Source organism: Megalobrama amblycephala, linkage group LG21, assembly GCF_018812025.1.
Source record: "Megalobrama amblycephala isolate DHTTF-2021 linkage group LG21, ASM1881202v1, whole genome shotgun sequence".
NCBI classification, from domain to species: Eukaryota; Metazoa; Chordata; class Actinopteri; order Cypriniformes; family Xenocyprididae; genus Megalobrama; species Megalobrama amblycephala.
The window spans coordinates 26,604,369-26,628,588 of NC_063064.1; the positions used below are offsets into that span (position 1 = coordinate 26,604,369).

Below are 24,220 nucleotides of genomic sequence, written 5' to 3' on the forward strand. Positions count from 1 at the left end.
AGTCTATTAAAAATTCCTCTGTTGTAATAGAGTATGTTTTGGCAGAGGTTTCCATTGACCAGAGCCAATACAGAGAGCTGGCCGCCACACCATCCCAAAGAGAATACAGAAGTCAACAACGCAGGCCATAAACATTTACAGCTGGAGTTGATCCTGAGACCTCCTTATGATGATCTTCATGCCAGAACAAGAACGGTTCTGCCATTATGGGATTAAAGTATTCTATAAATAAAGTTAGTTTGTTTTTATTGATCATTTTCATTATTGTCAGTATCCAGAGCTCTAAATGGGATCTGCATGAAAGTTTAAAATCAAAATCAAAATCGCCCAAAAAGCTTGTATCAATTTATTATACTGAGGCCAAATATACATCAACGTGCAAAAAAAGTGCAAAGTGAAACGAACACTTTTTTTTGCACTTTGATGTATATTTGGCCTCTGTATAATAAATTGATACAAGCTTTTTTCATTTTCATTTAATTTTTCAAGGCATTTTTGAATTGTTGTTGGATCTACACACCTAAAGATGTTTGATATATGGTCTTTTGGACAAATGTTTGGTGCTAAGACCTTTTTGTTACTTACTGAAGGTTCTAAAATGCTGATATTATGATTACGTATAAGTGGATATGAAGGTAAATTGACAACTTAAATTTTCAGTTAAGAAAATAAAACAGTATGTGTCTCATGCAACCAATTTTAATGGCTATTAAAATCACTGCGAATGCTGATCTGAATAGCTGAGAATAACAACGGGTTCAACACTGGAACGACTGGGTCAGAACGCAGGGCTTTCCCGAATGTTTGGCAAAGACTATAAAGGAAACTGCATTCCTCTTTCAGCATTTATTCATATATGGACAAAGCACATTCCATGACAACTGCAAAAAACAGATGCAATTATTTCTTGTTTGATCCGGATGCAACACTTCATAAAAGTATGTTTTGGAAAATGGAAACACTATTTTCCCCTCACCTTAAAGGAAGTTCAAGAAATGAGCTGCCACCTGAGGTGTGGCTGAGATTAATTATATCAGGAAAAAATATTAGCAATGTTTCAGAAGAAAATAAATAGAAAGGAATGTCTACAACCATCAAGAACAAGAGTTTCCCCTCAGGCAACTTCCCATCTGTAGCGCAGCTCGAAAGCATTGGATACAATAGAGCGTTTATTAATCCTTGCCATTATACAAGATGTCAAACAACCAAAACAAAAAGATAGATGATACAAACACACAGCATCCTGTCTGTGGGTTTCCATGGTGTTATACAAATATTGTCACATGAAATCAACATTGAACTGTACTGTTTGATCAGATTTGTACTATTTGATCGGATTGACTGCAGAATTTATTTGCATTGGATCCACAAATCACATACTTTCTGACAGATGTAATTCTACATGTAAACTAGATGTACATTTGTTTTCAACATATCTACCATATGTCATACTCAATCAGTCTGACAGCTCTCAAGTTAATAGTAATGTCAAAATACAGACTCATTGATTAAATATATTTGGAGTCTTAAGCTAATAAAATTCAGCACTGAAAAAGGAGCATCTAAGGACAAGGTTTCCTCGGTTAAATATGGACATTGTCATGTGAAGAACTGCCCAACCAGAAAAGGCCAAGGTCTATGTGTTGGGAACTAATGACAGCTCAATAAGTCCAACTGTGATAAAACCAGAGGAGGGGACGCTGCGTGAAAAACCAGAATAGACTCTACCCTGTCCAGATTACTACGACAGGCCATCCATCAGGGCAGAGAGACCGACCTGAATGGACAGCCGCTCCAAGAATGCAGCTAGTGAAAAGCCAGTTAGTGCGGAGACAGAGGGACCGGGGTGAGGGGTCGACAGGGGGCGTGAGAGGGTGAAGAGGGGGGACAGTACACGAACAATAGGGGGAAAAGGGAGGTCTTAAGAGTGAAGGACAAGGATGAGGAGAGACAATGAAGGAGAGGAGGGATAATCGGACCACCGAGGACGTGGCTATCATAGTGACATTCCACAGTGACACCCACAAGGGTGAGCGGAGGTCTAGGGTCTGGCCTAACATGGCAAATTTTTTCAATTTGCACAACCTGACGCAGGAATTTTCATTTGCATCTCTGTCAATGCCTCTGTGAGCATTCCTTGAATTTCTTTCTACAAAAGTGACGAGTCATTTCTATTCAGTCAGATTATCATGAAAAGTCCGTTGAATGAGGAAACAATTTTCATGCAAATGAATCAAAACCATTTCTAAAGAATTTTGCTCATACTTGCAGGAGAGATGTTATTTATTTGTGGATCAGGTTTTACAAATTTGCAACAATTCGCAATAGCACAGAATAGAATAGAATATTAAAGGTGCCCTAGAATTAAAAATTGAATTTATCTTGGCATAGTTAAATAACAAGAGTTCAGTACATGGAAATGACATACAGTGAGTCTCAAACACCATTGTTTCCTCCTTCTTATATAAATCTAATTTGTTTAAAAGACCTCCGAAGAACATGCGAATCTCAACATAACACCGACTGTTACGTAACCCAATATTTGCATATGCCAGCTCATGTTCAAGGCATTACACAAGGGCAGCCAGTATTAACGTCTGGATCTGTGCACAGCTGAATCATCAGACTAGGTAAGCAAGCAAGGACAACAGCGAAAAATGGCAGATGGTGCAATAATAACTGACATGATCCATGATATCATGATATTTTTAGTGATATTTGTGAATTGTCTTTCTAAATGTTTCGTTAGCATGTTGCTAATGTACTGTTAAATGTGGTTAAAGTTCCATCGTTTCTTACTGTATTCACGGAGACAAGACCCATTGTTATTTTCATTATTAAACACTTGCAGTCTGTATAATTCATAAACACAACTTCATTCTTTATAAATCTCTCCAACAGTGTGTAATGTTAGCTTTAGCCACGGAGCATACTATCAAACTCATTCAGAATCAAATGTAAACATCCAAATAAACACTGTACTTACGCGATTAGACATGTTGCATGACGAACACTTTGTAAAGATCCATTTTGAGGGTTATATTAGCTGTGTGAACTTTGTTTATGCTGGTTAAGGCAAGCGCGAGCTCCGGGGGAGGGGAGCACAAGATTTAAAGGGGCCCGCGCAACCTGAATCGGCGCATATTTAATGATGCCCCAAAATAGGCAATTAAAAAAATGAATAAAAAAAAAATCTATGGGGTATTTTGAGCTGAAACTTCACAGACACATTCAGGGGATACCTTAGACTTATATTACATCTTTTAAAAAGACGTTCTACGGCACCATTAATAGAATTTTTGTGAGACTGTGCTGCAGTTAATGTGAACAGACACGCACACCACAAACCTTTACACGCCCAGCATTATATTGGGATGCCTACAGTACAACCGCACTTCCTTAGATCCATCAATCATCACAATCTCATATCATTATTAATATCAATGCTATATCTGATGGAAAGCTTCAGGGAAATATTTAAAGGACTCTGAACTACTTTTAACAAGACACAAACACTTTACGCTTTCCTTTGAATAGTTCTTAAAGGTATAGTTCACCCAAAAATGAAAATTCTGTCATAAATGACTCACCCTTATGTCATTCCAAACCCATGTTCATCTTCGGGACACAAATTATTTTTTTTTCGATGAAATCTGAGAGTTTTCTGTCCCTCCATAGACAGCTACACAACTGACACTTTGACGCTTTAAAAAGTGTTGCGTTATATGATAAACGAGTTGAATTTTGGCTTTTATTCACATATAAACATTCATCAACTCACACATCAGTTGTGGTAAATAGAAGCTCAAGCATGTTTGCTTGACTTGCGAGAACCAATGAGGTTCATTCTCGTGTGTTACGCAGCACGTAATGTTCGGTTGCACTTCTGTTTATGTTCGCTGATTAATGTTTATGTAAGCAATAAGGTACGAGAGGCTGTACTGTATCGTGAATAAGTCATGGCTGAAGGGGTTGCACAGCTGAAGCTAACAACGCCTTTCAGCCGTGACTTATTCACGATACAGCACTAGCCTCGAGTACCTTATTGCTTTTATAAAATGGTTACCACACAATACAAATATTGAAGCCAAAAATATGTATCAATGCAACTTTCATGAAGTAAAATCACTAAAAGCCTTCCTTCCGCCGGAAAAAAATAGTCCCTGACCCTCAACAGCAACAGAAGTTACATTATTACGCCATTAGATGGCGGCAAAGACTGTCTTTATGAGGGTGTCAGTCAGTAGCGAAGACTTTTACATTGAAAAAACTGAATTGTTGTGAACACGGAGCAAGACGCAACTGACAAATGCTTTGAGTAGCGCTGTCAGTCACGGGAAAACCCCTTAAATGTTAAAAGGACAAGATAATACATAGGACATTTAAACAGATTTTTAATTATGAACATACTAGGACTGACCTGAAGGAAAATGCTAAATCTGAATGCAGGTAATAAACTCGCTCACTCTATCTTTTTCTCACAATACTCTTACATAATGCAATAAGCCTAAATGAACAATATTAAGTGAGAACATACAGTTTACGTTGCTAAGAGTGGTTGCTAAGGGTGTTGTGTAGTGATACACAGAACCACTGAGTGAAGCAGTCATAGCCGTGTTTTATTGTGAATAAAACACAGCTATTGACCAACCAGAATCAAGGACAGGAACTAACCGTTTTATAAATGTGAATAAAAGCATAAATTCAATCTGTTCATCATATAAAGTGATCGAGTCTCTTCAGAAAATTTGGACTAAACTGCTCAATTCATATGGATTAGTTTTATGATCTCTGTATGAACTTTTTGAAGTGTCAAAACTGTTTAGATGTCTATGGAGGGACAGAAAGCTCTCAGATTCCATCAAAAATATCTTTATTTGTGTTCCGAAGATGAACGAAAGTCTTACAGGTTTGGAATGACATGAGGGTGAGTAATTAATGACATCATTTTCATTTTTGAGTGAACTATCCCTTTAAATGAGTTTGATTTTCCATTTATGGTCAAATTCTTTTCTAATCATATAGCCAACAAGGTTATCTTTCATTCAGAGCTCTTTAACAGAAATGACGGCATAAAAGTGTAATTTGGAAAAGGCTCAACTCCTGTCAGAGAGAGAATTGGCTGGGTGGAAACCTGCACTATTAATCTGCTGAAACTAATGAACGGTCCATTAAACACTCTCAGAATTTGACATGGAAACCAGGAGTATTAACACAGGGGAAAAAAAGTGCATCATGCATTATTAACTCTGATAACGATGAATATGGCTATATTCATTCAACACATATACGTTTCCCTCCCTCTCATTCTCTTCTCTGTCAAAACAGTGTGTCATTTTGAACAGTAAATGTTGAACAGCAGTCAGGTGGCTGCAATGCAGGGCAAATGTATATTTTCTTTCTTCGCTGTGGTCTCGAGGACCAGCGACGTTGCGGTGACTGCTGCATCTGTTACCAATCCATATAATTAACCATTATTTCACTTTGCAAAAAGCGCTTTTATGCCACACGGCTGCAGAAAAGCAACAGAACTGAAGCAGCGGCGAGGTATTTACTGAAAAAGCAGAAAGCTGTCCTGGGTAATGTTTGATCAACAGAGCGCAGCACTTTTGAGGGAAAGCTTGCCAACTGTAACAACAGTCAAACGAGCGCTCAATCTAAATTTAATTGTTTAACAGGCACTAAACAAACAACTTGTGTTTCAGTGTTGATAATTATTTCACAATGTCTAGAGAACGTCATACAGAAAATACCTTAATATGGATAATGAGTTTTCAAGTATTTATTAATTAGAAAACTAGGATTGTGTTGATTATTTTGAAAATGAGTTCATTTATAGTTCTCTTACACAAATATACCATGGAAAGTAAGGTTCTATCTCCGAAGTATCTCGGTATTTGTCACCACTGTTGAGTAAAAATGACAGATTCTAAAGCTTTTTGAGTGAACCTTGGGACAAAACCATTCAAAACATGTCTATGTGATAGGGCTGGGCGATATATCCCATGCGATTCTCACGCGCATTTCGTCAGTAAAGCCGGTTCCTTGATTACCGCTAAATCGCCATCACCTGCTTTAAAATGGAGCGCCTTTTAATAGACAGAGCCGTAGTTCACGGACAAGCCACGCAAAATCGCGTTCAGCATCGAAGTCGATTCATCTTCGATACTGAACGCGATTTTGCGTGGCTTGTCCGTGAACTACGACTCTGTCTATTAAAAGGCACTCCATTTTAAAGCAGGTGATGGCGATTTAGCGGTAATCAGGGAACCGGCTTTACTGACGAAATGCGCGAGAATCGCATGCAATATATCGCCCAGCCCTACTATGTGATATTTCACCCGAAAGGGAAGAAATAAGGAATTACATGTTGCTTTAAAGGATTAGTCCACTTTTAAATAAACTTTTCCTGATCATTTACTCACCCCCATGTCATCCAAGATGTCCATGTCTTTCTTTCAGTCGAAAAGAAATGAAAGTTTTTGATGAAAACATTCCAGGATTTTTCTCCTTATAGTAGACTTCAATGGGCACCAAACAGTTGAAGGTCAAAATTAGTTTCACTGCAGCTTCAAATTGTTCAACACGATCCCAGATGAGAAATAAGGGTCTTATCTAGTGAAACCCTTGCTCATTTTCTGAAAAAAAGATTGAAAATTATATAAGTTTTAACCAGAAATGCTCATCTTGAACTAGCTTTCTTCTTCTTCTCCTCTATTAGAATTCCAGCAGTGTAGACGCTGCTAAGCGTATTACTGCCCTCCATAGGTCGAAGTTTGAACAAATTTTTATATGCAATATGCTAGTTCAATAGTATATAACAATTAGTTCAAACTTTGGCCTGTGGAGGGCAGTATTACGCTTAGCAGTGTCTACACTGCTGGAATTCTAATAGAGAAGAAGAAGAGAGCTAGTTCAAGATGAGCATTTAAGGTTAAAACTTATATAATTGTGATGGTTTCACTAGATAAGACCCTTATTTCTCATCTGGGATCGTGTTGAACAATTTGAAGCTGCAGTGAAACTAATTTTGACCTTCAACAGTTTGGTGCCCATTGAAGTCCACTATATGGAGAAAAATCCTGGAATGTTTTCATCAAAAACTTTCATTTCTTTTCGACTGAAGAAAGAAAGACATGGACATCTTGGATGACATGGGGGTGAGTAAATTATCAGGAAAAGTTTATTTAAAAGTGGACTAATCCTTTAAGAAAACAGGGGTTGGACAATGAAACTGAAACACTGGCCAATATATTGTTGGAGGTTTCACACCTATCCAGGGTAATGTTGGCATACCTCCATGTAGGATGAACCACATCCAACAGGAGTAACTGTTGAGGTAAGAGGAAGCTGTCTAAAAGGGATGTCCAGGTATTAAATCCAAGAACCAAAATCCACAGCTGCCCCAATGCAGAATTAAATTTGGACCTTGATTCTCGATTCCAAAACTGTTCATTGGGATCTCCACAAGGTCAATATTTATGGTCGGGTTGCTATAGCCAAACCTCTGATCACTCGTGCCAATGCCAAATCTCGGTTTCATTGGTGTCGACAGTGCAAATCTTGGGCTGTGGACAATGTGTAACATGTACTGTTCTCTGATGAGTCCACCTTCACTGTCTTTCCCACATCTGTGGGTGATGCAGTGTGGAGAAGCCCCAAAGAGGCTTAACACCTGGACTGTGGGTGCCCAAAGTGAAGCATGGGCTGGATCAGTGATAGTTTGGGCTGCAATATCATGACCATTCCGGAGCCCCATGTGCACATAATGGTTCGAACATTGTACCCTGAAGCGGGTGCCGTGTTTAAGCATGATAATGCACCAATACACACAGCAAGGCTTGTGACAGAATGCTTTGATGAACATGAAAGTGAAGTTGAACATCTCCCATGGCCTGCACAGTCACCAGATCTGAATATTATTGAGGCACTTTGGGGTGTTTTGGAAGAGCAATTTTTAAAACTTTTTCCTCCACCAGCATCACATAGTGACCTGGACACCGTTCTGGAAGAGGAATGGCTGAAATCCCTTTGGCTACTGTGAAAGACTGTCAAGTCAAATTTATTTATATAGCGCTTTTTACAATTGGTAATTGTTTCAAAGCAGCTTTACATATTAGAAGCACAGAAAAAAGGGAAGTGGTTAAAAATAAGCTGTACAAACAAGCGTGGTAATATGTAACATATACAAGATGGTGCTACATTAAGCCAATGTCGGCTGACTCCCAGGGGTGGAAAAAACCCCCTAGGAGAAAAACCCAGCGTGCTAACACTGGGAAAAAAGTCCTAGGAGGGAAAAAACCCCTTGGAAGATATATATAATATATGTAAATGGATATGGAGATCAAAATCTGAATTATACATTTTTATTATAGAGATTAAAAATAGATTATATATAAATATATGTAAGCGGATACGGAGATTTAAAAATCTGAATTATAGATGCAGCCAGAACTGGATCTGTAGGCCCATTGTCTCCTGGGCTACGTTGTAGTCAGGTCCAGACACAGGTTCTCCATCTGATCTGGATACGGCCTGGATCCAGCACCCGGCAAACCTCAGGATAAGCAGAGAGACAGATATTAGCGTAGATGCCATTCTTATTCTGATGTACAGGTATATCTAGTGTTATAGGAAATGTTCTCGGTTCCGGCCGACCTAATTATTGCAGCGTAACAATCCTTTAACGGATTTGAAAAATGTTAATGTATTGATAATGTGTTATGTGTATGCAAGAGCAAAGAGATGTGTTTTTAGTCTAGATTTAAACTGACAGAGTGTGTCTGCTTCCCGAACAATGCTAGGAAGATTGTTCCAGAGTTTAGGTGCTAAATAGGAAAAGGATCTGCCGCCTTCAGTTGATTTTGATATTCTGGGTATTATCAACTGGCCTGAATTCTGAGATCGCAATAGACGTGAAGGACTATAATGCACCAAGAGCTCGCTTAGATATTGGGGAGCTAAACCATTTAGAGCTTTATAAGTAAGTAGCAAGATTTTAAAGTCTATACGATGTTTAATAGGGAGCCAATGTAATGTTGACAGAACTGGGCTAATATGGTCATACTTTCTGGTTCTAGTAAGAACTCTAGCTGCCGCATTTTGGACCAACTGTAGTCTGTTTAAAAGCCGAGCAGAACAACCACCCAGTAGAGCGTTACAATAATCTAGTCTTGAGGTCATGAATGCATGAACCAACTGTTCCGCATTTGTCATTGAGAGCATATGTCGTAATTTAGATATATTTTTTAGATGGAAGAAGGCGGTTTTACAGATACTAGAAACATGACTTTCAAATGAAAGATTGGTATCAAAGAGCACACCCAGGTTCCTAACTGAGGACGAAGGTTTAATGGAGCACCCGTCAAGTGTTAGAGAGTATTCAAGGTTTTTTCGTGAGGAAGTTTTTGGTCCAAAGATTAGGATATCAGTTTTTTCTGAATTTAATAATAAGAAATTTCTTGTCATCCAGTTTTTAATGTCAGCTATGCATTCTGTTAGTCTTGTGAATTTGTAGGTTTCGTCAGGGCGCGAGGAAATATAGAGCTGAGTATCGTCAGCGTAGCAGTGAAAACTAACACCATGCTTCCTAATTATCTCTCCTAAGGGCAGCATGTACAGAGTGAAAAGCAACGGTCCTAGTACTGAGCCTTGCGGTACTCCATATTGAACTTGTGATCGATACGACATCTCTTCATTAACTACTACAGACTGATAACGGTCAGATAAGTAAGATTTGAACCATGCCAAAGCAATTCCACTAATGCCAATATAGTTTTCAAGTCTTTTTAAAAGAATGTTGTGATCGATAGTGTCAAAAGCAGCACTGAGATCTAATAACACTAATAGAGAAATACAGCCACGATCGGATGATAGGAGTAGATCGTTTGTAACTCTAACGAGAGCAGTCTCAGTACTATGGTATGGTCTAAATCCTGACTGGAAATCCTCACAGATTCCATTTCTTTCTAAAAAGGAGCACAGTTGTGTTGAAACTGCCTTTTCTAGTATCTTTGACAGAAAAGGTAGATTCGAGATTGGCCTGTAATTTACTAAATCTCTCGGATCTAGTTGAGGTTTTTTAATAAGAGGTTTAATAATAGCCTGCTTAAAAGTTTTTGGCACGTATCCTAGTGCTAACGATGAATTAATTATATCAAGAAGTGGACCTACGACCTCTGGAAGCATTTCTTTCAGTAGTTTAGTCGGCATTGGGTCTAACATACATGTTGTTGATTTTGATGATTTGATAAGTTTAGATAATTCTTCCTCTCCTATAGCGGCGAATGATTCTAGTTTTACCTCAGGGACACTACAGTGCACTGTCTGAAGCGAAACTGTAGACGGTTGCATGTTTTTAATTTTCTCTCTAATATTATCAATCTTGCAAGTAAAGAAGTTCATAAAGTCATTACTGCTGTGCTCTTTGGAAACGTCAGCAGTTGAATCTCTGTTTCTAGTTAATTTAGCCACTGTGTCAAATAAGTACCTAGGATTATGTTTGTTTTCTATTAAGAGATTTGAAAAATAAGTAGATCTAGCATTTCTTATAGCCGTTCTGTACTCAATCATTTTTTCTTTCCACGAAAGGCGAAAAACTTCTAGTTTTGTTTTCTTCCAACTACGTTCCGTTTTTCTCACAGCTCGTTTTAGAGCCCGAGTGTGCTCATCATACCACGGCGTTGGATTAGTTTCCTTAATCTTCTTTAGACGTAAAGGAGCGACTGCATCTAATGTGCTGGAAAAGAGAGAGCCAATAGTTGTGTATCTGTGTATCTGTCATTCCCAAGACAAATTGATGCTGTGTTGGCCGCAAAAGGCCCCTACACCATACTAATAAATTACTGTGGTATAAAACCAGGTGTTTCAGTTTCATTGTCCAAACCCTCTTTATAAAATAAATAATAATTTAAAAATCTCATTGCCTTGCTGTAATTTCAAAAATTAAAAATAAAAAGTAATAAACATTTTTTATATCTACATCACCTTATTTTTTGAATGAAAGAAAGAAAGAACTTTTTCAAATTCTTTGGATGTTTCCAACACCTGATAAATCACCAAAACAAAGACTAAAGGATTCCAGCACAGAACCGCAGACTGATTCTATTGTCCTTATTTTCTAAAACTCAGCACACATGGGGGTCATTTATTCACAAATATAGTCTCTAAACACAGCTCCCTGTGACCCAGTATCGGTTCATAGAGAACAGAGCATTGATCAATGCAGTCAGCTGACAGCACAGAGAAGAGGACTATGTAGGACTGAAAGTAGAAATGGAAGAGATGAAGGTTAACACTGGAGAAGGAATGGGGAAAAATGGGGTAGTTGAACAATAATAAAAACCATAACGGTAATCAGTCCTGCTAATGGCTTTGCTGCTAAATGGATAACTAATTTTGTCATTCACAAACTTTAAACAGACAAAAAGCGAACGCATTCATGCTTACATGATGTTCAGTATGACTCACTTACTGAAGAGGTGACACAGAAGTTCAAACTCCCATAAGCTTATTTCAAATAATGTAGACATCCTGTTCAAATAATTACAACTGCTCACCCTACATCTTCAGCCCATAAAAAAAATACATAAATCCAACAAGGCCTTAGAAAGTGAACTACAATAGAATCTGCCCTCACTGCTGCTTTCCTGATAAATACTCAATCTATATGTAAATATAAGGTACTTTTGAAATATCTGGAAGGAATGAAAATGTATTTCCTTTTCCCATTTGATCAGTGCCCCAGAGCTAAACCTATGACTTTTAATGAAATGTGTAGGGCAGATAGATAGAAAGAGTGAAGCAGGAGCGATAGAAAGGCATGAACGCACACGCTACAGAACGAACACCTTCAGGTCGCTTAACGACCTTGAAAATAAAAAAATGATCAATTCTAAACCCAAATGGATTTGTTGAACGTGAAAGGCTCAGCAGCTTTCCTACAAAACTTGAAACAAAAAAATGAACAGTTTGGTGAAACGCCGTCAGCTTTCAAAGATGCGTCTAAAGGTTCAGCAAATAGATCAGGTAAGCAACAAAATGTGATAAATGTTTAGCTTACTTAAAAAAGTTTTTACAAAAGTCCTTCAAGAAATGCACATGACTTGCAAACAAGTCTTAAATCCATAAGAAAAGTTGCACAATCTGAATAAAAATATATTCATCTACATTGTTAGTTCTCACATTCACACCATGCTGTAAGTCTGGACTCAGCTGGAAAGTGAGTCTTCCCATTGCCTTTGCTCCAGGCCAGATGTTTCTTAATGACATTCACAGCGGCAAGATGAACACTGACACGCTATCGAGTCCCAAATCAACTCCTGCTCCAGACCTTACAAGTTATTTACTGATGCCTGTCGGGAACGAAAGTCAAGCATGCAACCCTAAAACTATATTGTCACAATGCAACAACTTATGTTGCTTCTGTAAAGAAGCAATGAGTAGATTTGACACAAATTTGTACACAAATTAGTGTATAGTAAGGGCTTCTAAAGAGGTGTTCCCTGACCTCTCAAAAAATACCGGTTAAAAATCTCAGGGCAAATGATACATTCAACTTACTCTTAAAGTCAGCATGAAACAAAAGTTGTGATCGACTTTACTATTGTATTGTGATGATGCATGAATTAATTATTCACACTAAGGCCAATAAATAGGATCAGTTCTGATTTCATACCAACTTTAAAAAATTATGAGGTTCCAAAGAATTAATAAACTCATTTTATAATAACAAAACTGCATGCATTAAGAAAATTAATAGTGCTAAATTTGGTTTGATGCCATCTTTAAAAGCTTATGAGGCCAAAGATTTTTATAAAATCATTTTATAATAAAATTTTGTGCATTAAAACAATAAATAGGTCCATTTTGATTTCATGCCGACTTTAAACGGTGTCCTTGTACAAACCACTGATGTGATACGATCCATTTCCCTGTGAACCCCTAAATTATTCCTTATGTAATTATCCTATAAAATTAGCCTCTTTAATTTGTAATTTACATGGAAAAGTACACAATGTCAATGCCTTAATGTACTTTATACAAAGTAGTTTAGAGTTTATTGCAAAACAACAGTGCAAAAGCCCATCCTAATGCTTTCATGCCATTCCATTTAGTGTATTTCACTAGGTTAAACAGTTTACTTTGTACTCATGGAATGGTCTGAGAAATAAAACAAAGATTTTAACAAACAAACCAAACCAGAAACACACAAATAGCATTGCCATTTTCACATAAACCTGTAATCTGCTCAGCTCTCTGTGCTGCAATACAGCTATTTCCACTTGTCGAATAGCTTGGTTGAGATGTTAAAGCACTTAAGGAACAGCCTTCATTCTCAATTAATGTATATAAGCCATTAGACATTAGTTATTAATTAATCTTATCGACTGATCAAACTAAGTAATTAGAATCACAATTATTTTACTTTCCTGTTCAAATACACCAATGATATCCGTTTTTCAAGGTTGACAACAAACTAACAAGGCTAACATGGTAACAAAAGTTTCAGGAGAGGTGCTTACAGTTTTCAATCATCAATCTCTGTTAGTAAAGGTGACTCACCACAACCTGGACTAACAGGAGTCAAACTGTCTCTCTGTCAAACAATAAACACGGTTCACTTGGCAGCCATCTTGGAAACACCCTAGTCATGCACACACATCTGCAGTACAACTTATTTGCTTCAATGGGAAAAGACTGAAATGTCAAACTGTTTGTCAAAATGACATTTCAGTAACATCATTAAACAATAAAATGTCAATTACATCACAAATTTTGCTTCTTTAGCTCAAATCATGCCAAAAACAACCATTTGTTTTTTCCAGTAACGTCCAACTAATGCAATATGTATTTTTGAGTAAAAAAACAGTGATAGATGTGCTCGAAAAACTGCTTGACAAACCTTTCAAACCTCTACTTTTTTTTTAAATTAATACTTCAAAGCATGTTTCAAACTGAGAGCTGCTGCCTCTGCTGGCCGTTTACTGTAAGTGCAGGAATTTTATTCTCAAATGAGGGAGTGAGAGTGATTTATACGGAAGAGGACTAGGGCCAAGCAATAATAAAAAAATAAAATCATCTCGAGATTAAAGTTGTTAAATTTAGAGAAAAATCTCATTAAATTTCGAGAAAAAAGTCGAGATAAAATGTTGAGAATAAAGTCATTAAATTACGAGAAAAAAGTTGTTAAATTTCAAGAAAAAAGTCGAGATAAAATGTTGAGAATAAAGTCATTAAATTACGAGAATAAAGTCATTAAATTACGAGAAAAAAATTATGAAAAAAAAAATTTTTTTCTCATAATTTAATGACTTTATTCTCAACATTTTATCTCGACTTTTTTCTCGAAATTTAACGACATTTTTCTCATAATTTAACGAATATTTTCTCGTAATTTAACAACTTTTTTCTCGTAATATAACGAATATTTTCTCATAATTTAACAACTTTTTTCTCGTAATTTAACGAATATTTTCTCGTAATTTAACAACTTTTTTCTCGTAATTTAACGAGTTTATTCTCAACATTTTATCTCGACTTTTTTCTCGAAATTTAACGAGTTTTTTCTCGTAATTTAACAACTTTTTTCTCGTAATTTAATGACTTTATTCTCAACATTTTATCTCGACTTTTTTCTCAAAATTTAACGAGTTTTTTCTCGTAATTTAACGAGTTTATTCTCAAGATTTTATCTCGACTTTTTTCTCGAAATTTAACGAGTTTTTTCTCGTAATTTAACAACTTTTTTCTTGTAATTTAATGACTTTATTCTCAACATTTTATCTCGACTTTTTTCTCATAATTTAACAACTTTTTTCTCGTAATTTAATGACTTTATTCTCAACATTTTCTCTCGACTTTTTTCTCGAAATTTAACGAGTTTTTTCTTGTAATTTAATGACTTTATTCTCAACATTTTATCTCGACTTTTTTCTCGAAATTTAACGAGTTTTTTCTCGTAATTTAACAACTTTTTTCTCGTAATTTAATGACTTTATTCTCAACATTTTATCTCGACTTTTTTCTCATAATTTAACAACTTTTTTCTCGTAATTTAACGAGTTTATTCTCAACATTTTATCTCGACTTTTTTCTCGAAATTTAACGAGTTTTTTCTCGTAATTTAACAACTTTTTTCTCGTAATTTAATGACTTTATTCTCAACATTTTATCTCGACTTTTTTCTCGAAATTTAACAAGTTTTTTCTCGTAATTTAACGAGTTTATTCTCAACATTTTATCTCGACTTTTTTCTCGAAATTTAACAACTTTAATCTCGAGATGGATGGTTTTATTTTTTTATTATTGCTTGGCCCTAATCCTCTTCCGTAGATTTAAATGTCCCTTAATCAACTCTTAATCATCTACACATCTACAAAAATAAAGGTTCTTTATTGCCATCGATCGTTCCATGAATAACATTTAACATCCATAGAAACTTTCCATTGCACGAAAGGTTCTTTATAGTGGGAAAGGGTTCTTTAGATTATTAAAAAGTTCTTTACACTAATTCTTTTAAGAGCTGTTCACTGAAAGGTTCTTTGGGGAGCCAAAAATAGTTGTACTATGGCATTGCTGTAAAAAAATAAAAATAAAAAATAAAACTTGTTAATTAACTATGCATGCAATAAAGTTAAGTTGTAATGTTCAGGAACTGTGTTGCATTATTAGCTAAACTATTAACCAAATCGAACAAGTCAAGTAAAAGTCTATTTTCTGAGTAAGCACAAAAAAATGTATAAATAAATAAAAAGCTATTATTGAATATAAATAGTTGCATAATAGGTCAAAACATGCTGCAGTTCCAAAGTGTCAGAGAATAGCACAGGACTCTATCTCAGCTCCTGTCGGATGAATAAGAATATATCACAGCTCCATTTGGAGTGCTCTGAAGAGGAACATCGTGTCCGTGTTAACAGACGAGGAGAGATATGGGGGCTTTTCTCCCCGAGCAGATAAACGAGAGGATGAGAGACAATTTGCAGGGACTCTGAGCACTTCAAGTTCTGGCAGCAGAGGTGAGAGCTTTCAGCTTCGCCGCGCTGCTCAGGCAAAGAGTGAGAAATTAAAAGGTGTGATTCATTCACTCATTACGTTGTCTGGAGGTTAAAGTGAAAACATTTTCTCAGAGAGATGGGGAGAGGGATGAGCATGCATTAGTTGCAAAGATAAAATAACACTCAATACGTGCACAAAGTTTGACGTGGTGTCATTATAAACTGCAGCCCATTTGATTCAAAGAGTGAAAACCCAAAACGACAACCATTTGAAGCTAATAAATGAATAAAATGATTAATTACAGAGCCCCTGCACATGACATGTGGAGGAAAATGCATATATATATTTGAAAACGGTCTCTGTGTAAACAACAAAAACGTGAATCTCTGAAAACGATGATGTCATGCACATGTGTATTACATGTCTATATTGTTTCATCACCATCTAATGGCCTGCCAGCAGAATACAGTGTTTTTAGTCATTTTTACAGATTCGTATGAATGGGGATCGTTTTGACAATGGTGTCGTCTGTACGTGGAAAACTCAAAGGAAAAACTTCTCACATACCCTCAAGCAAGGGAACAAATAATTACAACATGGTCATTATTTAGTAAACCAATGGAACAAATTCTTAATTCATGACCGTAATTTAAAACATAGGAATTTCGGAATGAATTATAGCAAATCAAGGGAATTAATTCTTAATTCGTGGCCACGATATGTATGCTGAGGTACAGGACTGTGCAAGCTTTAGGGGTGTTGATCGACTCAGTCTACTCCATCAATGTTTTGATTATTGATCTGGACGTAACCTTTCATAAAAACATGATTTTCTCAGCTTTTTGTTCAAAATGTTGTTTTTATGAAAATTACCCACATTCAAATGTCGATAAAAAAAGAATGCATGAAGCTAGAATCATTTTTTAAGCAGAGGCCCTGTTCAATATATATTGCATGTTCAGATATTCATACAATACAATATTCTGGAGGCCATGAAAGTTTTGTGAAAATTGCTGGCAGTGGTTGGCAACTTAAAAGACTGGCGGAGAAAGAGTTAATAAAGATTTTTTATTTTTTTATTTTTTTAAAATTTTTTAAGGAATGTACATTTTTAAGGAATCACGGCTATGCAGTGGTATTAAGACTCAGATAAGATTACTATGATATTCTTATGGAAGAGGATTAGGGCCAAGCAATAATAAAAAAATAAAACCATCTCGAGATTAAAGTTGTTATATTTCGAGAAAAAACTCGTTAAATTTCGAGAAAAAAGTCGAAATAAAATGTTGAGAATAAATTCGTTAAATTACGAGAAAAAACTCGTTAAATTTCGAGAAAAAAGTCGAGATAAAATGTTGAGAATAAAGTCATTAAATTACGAGAAAAAAGTTGTTAAATTGCGAGAAAAAACTCGTTAAATTTCAAGAAAAAAGTCGAAATAAAATGTTGAGAATAAATTTGTTAAATTACGAGAAAAAACTTGTTAAATTTCGAGAAAAAGGTCGAGATAAAATGTTGAGAATAAATTTGTTAAATTACGAGAAAAAACTCGTTAAATTTCGAGAAAAAGGTCAAGATAAAATGTTGAGAATAAATTTGTTAAATTACGAGAAAAAACTTGTTAAATTTCGAGAAAAAATTAGAGATAAAATGTTGAGAATAAAGTCATTAAATTACGAGAAAAAAGTTGTTAAATTGCGAGAAAAAACTCGTTAAATTTCAAGAAAAAAGTCGAGATAAAATGTTGAGAATAAAGTCATTAAATTACGAGAAAAAAGTCGTTAAATTACGAGAAAAAAGTTGAGATAAAATATTGAGAATAAAGTCATTAAATTACGAGAATAAAGTCATTAAATTACGAGAAAAAAGTCGTTAAATTACGAGAACAAATGCGTTAAATTACGAGAATAAATTCGTTAATGTAATGACTTTATTCTCAATATTTTATCTTGACTTTTTTCTCAAAATTTAACGACATTTTTCTCATAATTTAACGAATTTGTTCTCGTAATTTAACGACTTTTTCTCGTAATTTAACGACTTTTTTCTCGTAATTTAATGACTTTATTCTCAACATTTTATCTCGACCTTTTTCTCAAAATTTTACGAGTTTTTTTCTCGTAATTTAACAAGTTTATTCTCAACATTTTATCTCAACTTTTTTCTTGAAATTTAACAACTTTAATCTCGAGATGGTTTTATTTTTTTATTATTGCTTGGCCTTAATCCTCTTCCGTATATTCTGGTTCCTGGTTTTCTGTGTAATTTTATGCACTTAAACTTTACCAAACTCTCAGAAGACTTTAAAAAAACCTGCAGGACTGATGCTTTTAATTGCACAGGCCTCATAATCTCTCCATAGTCCCCTTCCGGGGGAAATGCCTCATAATCTGTTACCCTGTGCGGGCAGCGCTGTCTTATTATGACAGGCCGCAGGCATGGTGACTAGCCTGGGGCGTGAGAGCACCTCTCCCATTTATTCCTATCACCGTCAGCTTCCTGTCAGGGAGCTGTCAGTCTTCCTCCAGAGTCCTGCTCCAGTGCTGATAAACTCCACTTATATGTTTAAGTGTGTGTGATTATGTGTTGCTTGTTGTACATGATGAGTCAGAACTTTCTACACAAATGATTTATTTTAGCAGTTGTGAAAATCTGACTGCACAGCTATCAAAAATATATATCAGCCAATATAAATCACCCAATCAGTGGTATGTGGAACAGCCTGGCAGAAGATCACACATTAATTAAAGAGCTATGTTTGGAATAAAATAGTCACATATTATACTCTTTCACATGACCTCATTACACTGTGTGTTTAATTCAAGCAAGTGGTGTGTAGTTATCACATCAGAAATACAAAAGATTTCCTTTATATTTATAATCCAATTTTGAATAAACTGTCTTAACTTTTGGAAGTCCGATAAAATAGAAAAAGATATTAATACTAGAATACTAGAATAAAAAAAAAATTAAAATGGAATACTAGAATAAAAATAATAAGGATATTAAACTACAAAGCTAGAATAAAAAGATATTAAACCTTGAATACTGTAATTAAAAAAGATATTAAAACTAGAATACTAGAATAAAAAGATATTCAACTAGAATAAAAAAAATATTAAAATTGGAATACTAGAATTTTTTTAAAAATATATTAAAACTAAATACTAGAATCAAATCAAAAGATATTAAAACTAGAATACTAGAATAAAAATAATATAACTAGAATAAAATAAACCTAATATACTAGAATAAAAAAATATTAAAACAAAAATACTAAACAAATGAACAAAGATATTATAACTATAATACTAGAATTAAGTAAAAACTAGAATAAAAAAATAATATAAATAATAAAAATAAAATATTAAAACTATTCTGGAATAAATATTAAAAAAGGTAAAAGAAAAATTCTAGAATAAAATAAACAAAGATATTAAAAGTAGAATAAAAATAGAAAATATATTAGAATACGAGAATAAAAATAGAAAGAAATATTAGAATACAAGAATAAAAATAGTAAAAAACTAGAATGTGCAAAATCAAGTTGAGTAAGTTGCATTGTGGGAAACAGTACCCAGGGCAGTGTGCTTGGTTGTATATTGCACATATGATAAATGTAGTGTAACATCCAGCTGTTAGTAACAGAATTTGCATAATCTACAGGGTGTCCTTACTGTAAATTGCAGAAATAGTAAGAGTAGTATGTCTTTTACAATATAGCATTCAAAAAAAAAAAAAAAAAAAAAGCAATGGCTGCTTGAAAATCACTAAGTGACTAAATGAACTGTCTACTGCAGCAAATCTGGCACGAATTCAATTAATGCTGAAAATAGATGGTTGTCAATGATGACAATAGGAGCTGATTTTTTGCCACTTGTTTGCCACCTGATGTCACCTGTTGGAGTTTGGGTTCCTTGCCGCTGTCGCCTTTGGCTTGCTTAGTTGGGGACACTTGACATTTGACTTGACATTTGATATTCAACAGTGCTTTGATCTGCCTGCATTGACACTATTCTTTAAGAGCTGCTGTGCAGCCAAAATTATATACCAGTTATCAATGTAAAGCTGCTTTGACACAATCTGCATTGTAAAAAGCGCTATATAAAAAAAGGTGACTTGACTTGACTTGACTGATTTTTCATAAGAACCCTGTGCATCCGTTTCTGACTAAAGGCCAAACACATGACCCTGTATAAACTCATACAGGACTGAACCTGTAATCATTCCACTTAAACTACAACACACACACACACACACACCTCATCAACAAACACCTGGGTCCATCCACAGATTTACTACATTGCCACCACAACAGAAATCCCACCAGCTGTTCATTAGTACTCAACTAAATGGGATTAATCAGTGTATGTTTTATTTTAATGTTCCTTGGTGCTCTCCAGAGGTTGGTAAAAATTCAGCTATGTGCAAAAACAGGCCTGTCTGTAGAGTAAGTCAGTTTTACCTGATTTAGGTTAAGACCAGTTAAGCCTGTCTATCTTCTACTGTTCACCACAGAAGTCAAAATCATAAAACTGTTATCATATTACCATAAAGGAAGCCTACATCAGCCATAATTTGCTCTCAAAACATATCACTCTGTCAACTGTCACTCTTAAAAGTAAAGGTTTTTTCTTTATTGACATTGATGGTTCCATGAAGAACCTCTAACATCCATGAAACTTCCATTCCACAAAAGGTTCTTTGGATTGGGTGAATTCAGGGTGACTGAGACACTTTTTTGCTATTGAGATGACTTGGAAAAAGTGTCCCAATCAACCTGAATTCACCCTATTAAAGGCACAATATGTAAGATATTTTCAGTAAAATATCCAAAAACCACTATTCCAGTGTTACATATTTTGTTCACTTGAGTACTTACAACATCCCAAATGTTTGCAACTATTTGTAAATCATGACAAAATCGTGATTTTAACCCTTAAATGCATACCTCGGGTCTTTAGTGACCCGGGACGTCATTCACTACCCTCCGCCTCTTTAATTTTTTAAAGTTAGACATCAATCATTCATTATCAATCAATTCATTATAAAGAATATAACAAGAAAAAAAATCATAAAATTATAAATGAATGCCTATTTTTGTATTCATTTTTTGTAAAAATTGTATAGGGTCGCAAACGACCCGAGGTGTGTATGAGTGTACGTATATTTTTTCTGCACAACAATAATGGAATCTTAGATGACGGAATAAGTGCAATTCACCTTTATTCCACAAGGTGGCAATTTCTGATACACAATGCTGAAAAACAACAAAATAATAAGAAAAACATATGGCTCAGCGATTTACTGCAGAACAAGTACTAAACGCAATCAAATATGACTGTAACTGTTACTGGATGAATCTGGTGAAGCTGTTAGCGATCAAAATATTGATTTTGAAGATGTTAAAAACTATATAATTTTGAGAATACGTTTGAGATCGCAAATGGGCTCATATTCGTGACCTCAAACATAAAAATAGCCTATTATTTGCTGAATTTACTGGGAAATGAGCTCTGACGAGGACAGTGGTAATGGCATAAAACATCTGCTCAAACCGAGCCCTTTCAAGCTCCAGAAGGTAACAAAATACGATTTATTTTATTCTTCTATAATTGTTACTCTAATATCAGAGGAGTTTTATATTATCTCGACAGGTAGAGATCCTTCCGTGTTAGATATAGATCCGGGTCGATAAAGACCCGAATATGTAAGAATGATTGCCGAAACAGTCATGCATTTAAGGGTTAAAGGAACACTCCACTTTTTTTGAAAATAGGCTCATTTTCCAACTCCCCTAGAGTTAAACAGTTGAGTTTTACCGTTTTCTAATCCATTCAGCCAATCTCCGGTTCTGGCGGTACCACTTTTAGCATAGCTTAGCATAGTTCATTTAATCTGATTAGACCGTTAGCATCGCGCTTAAAAATGACCAAAGAGTTTAGATATTTTTCCTATTTAAAACTTGACTCTTCTGTAGTTAAATCGTGTACTAAGACCGACGGAAAATGAAAAGTTGCGATTTTCTAGGCTGATATGGCTAGGAACTATACTCTCATTCTGGCGTAATAATCAAGGAACTTTGCTGCCGTATCATGGCTGCAGCAGGCGCAATGATATTACGCAGCGTCTCTCACAAACGTCTCCATGGTTGCAAGGCACGCTCCCTGTGCAAGCAGGGGCTCACGGGCGTTGCGTAATATCATTGCACTGCTGCAGCCATGGAACGACAGCAAAGTTCCTTGATTATTACGCCAGAATGAGAGTATAGTTCCTAGCCATATCAGTCTAGAAAATCACAACTTTTTATTTTCCGTCGGTCTTAGTACACGATTTAACTACAGAAGAGTCAAGTTTTAAATAGGAAAAATATCTAAACTCTTTGGTCATTTTTAAGCGCGATGCTAACGGTCTAATCAGATTCAATGAACTATGCTAAGCTATGCTAAAAGTGGTACCGCCAGAACCGGAGATCGGCTGAATGGATTCGAAAACGGTAAAACTCAACTGTTTAACTCTAGGGGAGTTGGAAAATGAGCCTATTTTCAAAAAAAGTGGAGTGTTCCTTTAACCAAGCATGCGGGACTTGTCTGGGAGTCGCCTGTCAATGGTGTCATATCCACGTTACCCTCTGTTTCCGGTTTTATCTTGTAGAAACACCAAAGATTTAACATATTACATGTTTTATTAGACATTATTGTGATAGCTCAACACATTTAGTCTTATTGTTTAAATCTAGCTTTCCAGATTTTCCAAGAAGTCCCTGAGCTATGCACCATCAAGCTATGCCTTTGTTTTGAATAGGCGACCTCTAGCGGTGAAATCTACATATTGTAGCCTTAAAATGTAAAATGTTTACACTGAAATGTTCTTTGGGGAACCAAAAATGGTTCTTCTATGGCATCGCTGTAAAAAGTGTTTTCAAGTCTCAAGATGTTTCTCCACCAAATCATAAAACTACTTTACAAATCCAGTACTTTGTTTAAAGAACCTCAGAGGGTTTGTGATGTAGAACATGGTCCAGAGAAGGTGTCTGTATTTGACCTTCATAAGTTTTGACATGATGACTGAATAAAATATCTTGTTTGGTGTCAGGAGACCGCAGCACCGAGACCATAATGCCTCCGGACCGGAAACAACCTCTCAAAACACCTTCTTGATTTATAAGTCTTGATGCATGAAATTCAAATGCTCCTTCAAATATTGTATTGTGTTGAATGAAATGCAGAAATTGATTTGGCAGGGCTCATGTGAAATCCTGTTGTTTTATATTGCTACACTAAAGTCTGGCATGATACAGAGAGGCGGTTTTAAATAACACCAGCTGTAGTTTTGATTTGAGTTACACATGTCAATGTGACACATCAACACATTCACTCTTTATTCCTATGCCCACTACACTGAAAAAGGGACGGGACAACGTGTCACTCACCTGAGATCACAGCAATATCAAACAACAACGATCCAACGAGCAGTCACCCAGTGGACTTTACTGTAGGTATATTGATGGAACATGTCTACAGATTTGTATTCCAGGTCACTGTATACAGTAAACCTAAACAGATCAGCAAGAGACAAATTAAAAACCTTAAGAGAGCATTTCAAAGTGTTTTATCTATCTCATGAGAGAACCTACCAGAATGACAGGTTGTATGGAGTCTTTACACAAAAAAAAAGGTGCTAAAGATGATACAAGGATCACAACAGTTGGCTAGCTGATATATATTTAGATAAATGAACAGTAATTTGTTAAATGTAATCAGATATTTCTCTATGCCACGCTTTTAAGATTAAAACAGGATTTTAAAGCTGAAACGCACCTGGTTTGGAACGAACCTCTAAATGGCACTCTGTTGCCACCATGTGGCCTCTTTACGCACTGCAAGAACCTATTGACAACCAGAAAATAAAACACTGAGAAGAGTTTTTAGTAATAAAAATTATAGTCCCTTCAAGCCAAAAATAATATAATAAATGGTAATTATTAATTCGCTATTTTTTATTTTCATGATCGTATTACGGAAGAGGATTAGGGCCAAGCAATAATAAAAAATAAAACCATCTCGAGATTAAAGTTGTTAAATTTCGAGAAAAAACTTGTTACATTTCGAGAAAAAAAGTCAAGATAAAATGTTGAGAATAAACTCATTAAATTATGAGAAAAAAGTCGCTAAATTACGAGAACAAATTCGTTAAATTACGAATTTGTTCTCATAATTTA

General features: G+C 35.5%; 1 long non-coding RNA gene across 1 annotated transcript in view; it reads right to left on the bottom strand.

Annotated features, from left to right (window-relative positions):
- LOC125256327 overlaps positions 1-23,813 on the bottom strand; it is a 63,812-nt gene extending 39,999 nt beyond the window's left edge. The window contains exons 1-2 of the long non-coding RNA XR_007182092.1: positions 23,636-23,813; positions 23,432-23,554 (exon numbers count right to left, since the gene is read on the bottom strand). This is a non-coding gene — a long non-coding RNA (uncharacterized LOC125256327). The remainder of the gene's footprint in view (positions 1-23,431; positions 23,555-23,635) is intronic.
- Between the last annotated feature and the right edge of the window lie 407 nt (positions 23,814-24,220).